At 44.7% G+C, this 5,264-nt stretch overlaps 1 long non-coding RNA gene across 1 annotated transcript; it reads right to left on the reverse strand.

Moving 5' to 3' along the window:
- Positions 1 to 261: 261 nt before the first annotated feature.
- On the reverse strand, positions 262 to 3,388 carry LOC127750206 (uncharacterized). The gene is made up of 3 exons (XR_008011580.1): positions 2,734 to 3,388; positions 1,284 to 1,392; positions 262 to 347 (listed from the first exon to the last, which is right to left on the reverse strand). It is a non-coding gene; the product is annotated as an uncharacterized LOC127750206 (long non-coding RNA).
- Between the last annotated feature and the right edge of the window lie 1,876 nt (positions 3,389 to 5,264).

A 5,264-nucleotide genomic window follows, 5' to 3' on the forward strand; every position in this document is an offset into this window, starting at 1 on the left:
CCCTCCCCCTGCCCTCCTCTCGGCTGCGGCTGCTGTGGAGGTAGTAGCGGGCTGCCACCGCTGCTGCGGGGGCTGTGGGGGTAGTAGTAGTGGTAATCCTACTGCTACCTCCAAGGCTCCGGGACAGCTACTCCCGAGACGTCCGTGACGTCACTGCTGTAGTGGTGGCAGTCTGCTACTACCTCCACAGTTACCACAGCTTCGAGCTAACTAGGTGTATGAAATCAAGTAAAATGTAGTAGTCATTTTTTATTCTGTATTGTTTTAAATCATTTACATTATAAGAGTAAAGTCTTCCTCAAGTAGCCGGCTTGTTTCTGCTGGTGACTTGGAGCGAATCTGAATACCTGAAAAAGAAAGAAAAAAATCGAAGTTAAATTCAAATTATCAAAGTTCAACTCAAATGTTTTCTGGTCCATATGGTATCACAGTGACGCCAACTCATCGAATGAACTTTCTATGTTACAGGTGGCCAGCATCAAGTCCAGGTACATTCTTTTGGACAAGAACCAGCAACCCTCCCTACTCTACTAAGACTGTACCATTCAGACAAAATAAATAACAGCATTACTCTAAGTGACACTCTGATGTGCCTCTATGTCCCTCCACTAAAATCAACACACAACTACATACATGGAGTAAGCATAAAAGCAATAAAGAAATGACAATTTAATTTAGAAAACAATTTAGAAACGACAACTTGAATGGTCAATGCAAATAACTTAACTCTGAAATAAATTAGACCGAGGTATCTTCATATTCTCTCGGCTTACTCAAAGCCTGATACACAATCAATATATGAAAGTGGAAATAAATAGCAGCATTTCTTCTGAGACTCTGATGATTTGCCTCTACTTCCTGTCCACTAAAATTAACACACGACCACATATTAAAGGATCAAGTATTAGGCCACAACCCCCAAAAGAGAAACAAATCCCAGGGTGGCCACGCAATCGGAGTTTTCAAATTCCTTGACTTTTTACGCAAATTCCCTGACTTTGAAATGTATTTTAAGTGGAACTTTTTGCCTCCCAAAAAATTGAAAATGCTACCGAAAGTTTGAAAACAACAATTTGGGGCAAGATTCAGTCATTTCCCCTGACCAACATTCAATTTCCCTGACTTTTGCCTGACTTCACTGACCAATATTTTCCCCTGACTTTTCCCTGACTTCCAGGTTGGGTGGCCACCCAAAGGTATTTACCTAAATAAAGTTTTACCAAACTTCTCTCTACCATATTGATATTTATGTAGATGTTACATAAAAAGTCAAATAAACTTACCAGAAGCATTCCTGTGATCATGCTGTGACACTAACTCAGCATGTATTGGGTGATAGCTAACGGTTGTTTAGCTGATGTTTAGCACAGATGCAACTATTGGGCGGTCTTCCTGCAACAGGGTAAAAACAGAATTTTGGTCTACATATATCACAATGACACCAACCCCTCTCTCTCTGGACTCCCAACAGTTTCAGGTAGCTGCCTAACAATAATGTGCCATGCTTCAAAAGCATTGCCTAGGGTAGATAATGTCAACTCAATGTAAATATTCACAGGTGAAATATCATAAATATTCATGCACTGTTAACTCTGTTTCCCTATTATTTACTTTCCATTTTTAACATACATTGCAGAACTAAAGAGAGAAAAAGAGCATTCAGTTGGCATGGATAAGAATACTTCTGCCTCATTGAGCAGAGATAAAAGTGGAAAATCAACTAAGAGATAAAAAAAATGATCCTAAACACGTTATAATTGACTTTTCTAAGATTTCATGAAAATAAATAAAATAAAACATATCAACATTTTTAGCCCTCGTTTCTTCCAGTAGAAAGGTTAAAGACACAGGGGATCTCAGAAGCTTCAAAATTTCTTTCCGCTAACTCACTAAGCGTGAACAAAAAATTAGAATCCCACTTCGAAAACTAAAATATTTTGGGCTGTATCTGAGATAATAGCAGTTATTCCCTAAGGGCAGAAAATGAGCAAACTGCCACTCTTCTAAAAACACCCTCACACTACTAATAATGTAACGTGCAAACTCGTCACAGTGGTAGCCAGGCTACTAGTAACAGCCAACTAGCTCAGTTATCCCGAAATGGTAGAGTGGCGTGAGTATTTGGATTTATTTTATAGGGCGCCAGAGGTAGAACCTCTCCAAATTGCATCACGTAGGATGTAGCACAGATTTTATTTAGGCAAGTAAAGTAATAACACATACAAAAGGCGAAAACATGCTGCTGGTCTAAATGGGTAATTCAAAGTACATAAATACACAAGTATAAAGGACAACTAGCATTATTCGACACAAAAGACTAGGGCACAAAAGCGCATTACAGCCGCTATCCATATCAGCACCATAGCAAAAGAATCGATACAATAAGTTAGACTCCACAAATACACGCCTGATCGATAGGCAACCCATTGATCTCAGATTACGCCGGGAGGGTATGCAACCCCACTGGTCCGCGGACGATACGAAACAACAACTCAAAAGCGCAACAAATCCCTAAAGGACAAAAGGCTCAAGTGCAGTGGGGAGGGAACAGGGGCCAGCCGGGCCCGCCGCAGTCTACGACGAGCAAGGACCTCGCTAACGCTAACGCCCTGTCCTCCCACACTCACTAATCAGAGCAGCGCAAAAGTCAACAAATCAAACGTAATCGCCGCGGACCAAAAAGATAGAAAATGTCGTCAGACAGTAAACACTAAAGAGGCACAAAACACTTACACGTGTTTAGCGAAGCGGCGATGGAGAAGAGAGCTTGACAACAAAAACAGCCGACCCGGCCCCGGCGGGGCGGGCGGCAAAGATTGACAAAGTCAGTCTGCTGGTGACTTCACGAGGCGGACCGCCGGTGAGAATGAGAATCTAGTTCTACATCTTGACCCAGCGAAACACGCCATCACGGCGGACATACACCGTCCAAAAGACGGGAAACTTAAACCCTGCAAGGAAACGACTACATTAGCACACGGATGTCTCACTATTTAGTTACCCCAGAAAAGCGATTCCCACTCACCAAGCACTATGTGCGGGTAGCGCACGGAAGTAAAATAAAACCATAGCAGGTGCTTGGGTCGGGCCGCCGAGGCAGACCCTCTCTCGCCGCTGCAGCTCGCTGAGTGACCGGGCTCCAGCGTCCGGCCGCTGTCCCCCGCTCGCCTCACTCGCTCTCGCTCGCACCCATTGGCCCGGCCGGTCAGCTGACCCTATCGTCTGCTAGACCGGCCGCACCTGAGCTGGCGCTCAGGCGGCAAGGCGGCAAAGAAAGAAAAGTGACGCGCGTTTGAAATTAAAAGGAAGCCACGCGTCCGCGACCCCTAAACCAGGGGCGGAATCGACCAACTAAGGTAAACCCCAACCCCCTCGAATTTCGCGCGTCACAATAAAGTATAATTATTTTTTTCCGTACCTCTGCACTCTATCATGAGGAGAGCCATAAAAACTTTCGGAAAAATATCAATAAATTTTTCATTTGAATCCATTTGAGGCTTTCATTACTCGTTCTTTACCAGCCCACTTCACCTTCTTGGTGGTAGGAAGGACGAGTATTGATCTCAGTGCAGTGTCACCCTTTATGAACTGTTTGTACTTTCATCTAGAAACACATAACACCTACAGATATGATAGTAATACGATTGTAGAGCGAAGACGCTGGTCTTAATTAAAGCAATGAACTTTTTTTTTCAGGTTATTTAATGGTATCATTTTGAGCACTCTTTTTAGGGAGTTTTCATTCTCTCTAGATTAGTGCTGCGGCTTACTTGTTTATGATGTTATCTATGCTAATTCTGTAATTTTGTAACTTCTGTCTTTTTGCTTGAAATTTCATACCCTATGTTTGTTCTCCCTGTTCATTTGATTGGATAAAAGAATCTGATATTGAATCTGAATCAGACTCAACATCTTTGGCTAGACACCAAATACCAACAGCCCGATAAAAGTGGAACAGAAGAAATTTTAGACATCCATTTAATAATGCCATAGAGAAATGTCAAAAAAAGTTTGGCACAAGGTAGTAAGTTCAAAATGAGGTTATGTAGATAAGTTTGTGGATGAGACTTATCACGTTTGCGTTCTTCCGCGTCAACGCATAGATAGAGGTGTCTCTATGACACTATATTGACAAATCTATAATTTGCAAAGACGAACCCGAACAAAAATAAAATAACAACAGCAGTGTCTTACCTCAGCGAAGTCGAAACAACCACAAGCGAAACGAACTCTTTACGCAGCAAACAACACTGTTGCCCGTAGTAGTCTCGTTGCAGGGTATGGTATATGCGTCCACTCAGGCGCTGAGGGTAGGCCACTATCTCCACACAGACATTTGGCGGGAAGGCCTATCCGATGCGCCGCAGGCGTTGTCATTCGGAATCGTTACTGCGACGAGTTGTGGCTGAGGGCGCCAGGGGCAATCAGTCAGTACACAAGCTGTCCCTTAGGTTTGGGGGGCTCCGGGCCCCATTGTTTTAGTTCAGATGCATCCGGGGATTATGTGCTGATCACCAGTCCATCAGGGTTTGAAAATAGGTTCGCCATAGGACCCCACTCTCCTCTACCCCCCCCCCCCCCAAACTCAGGTAAATGAGCGAGGCGGACCTGTCTATGAAGAAATGGGTTGCTACTCATCCAAATCATTTCCAGCAATTTTTGTTTTTGAATCAATTTCTGTTCAAATCTAGTTGAGAATAAATTCCGATTGAAGGCTTTAGTTTCCAAAATTAGATTACAGTTGACACTCTAAAATAACTAGCCTATTAAGTGTTTTCAGGTGACAGCTTGCGTATAAGAAGAAAATCATTGCTCGAATATGCAAAAGGGAAGTCGGTCTGACTTTATTGGCCGGGCTGCCACGCAGCTCCCACTCCCGGGCGCGATCCCACGACTGCACACCGCGGGGACTTTTGGCTGCTGGGTTACCCCCCTGGCCCGGTCCGCCCCTCCTTAACCAACCTGGCTACCTCGGACTCCTCCAAGGTATCCATATTGACGACGAGCTTCGTGCGGACGCCCAGTCAACATGACTCACTGCGCAGCAGGACTCCCAGCCTCAAACCATCCTCGACTTCCGACCTCCAAGTAGCTGGATTACAGGAGCACGCCACGACTCCCAGTCGAGAAGGAGGCGGCGTGGTTGGAGGCACTACATACGGCTCGGGTTCGAGACGCGTTGGGCGCAGCAGTGTTGGGGGAGTATCTCCCTTCCCCCTCCACCAGCGGCGCGCGCAACGAACGCAGGCAGTGACGCCATCTAG

The sequence above is a fragment of the Frankliniella occidentalis genome, unplaced genomic scaffold (genome assembly GCF_000697945.3).
Source record: "Frankliniella occidentalis isolate FOCC.00 unplaced genomic scaffold, Focc_3.1 Scaffold151, whole genome shotgun sequence".
NCBI lineage: Eukaryota > Metazoa > Arthropoda > Insecta > Thysanoptera > Thripidae > Frankliniella > Frankliniella occidentalis.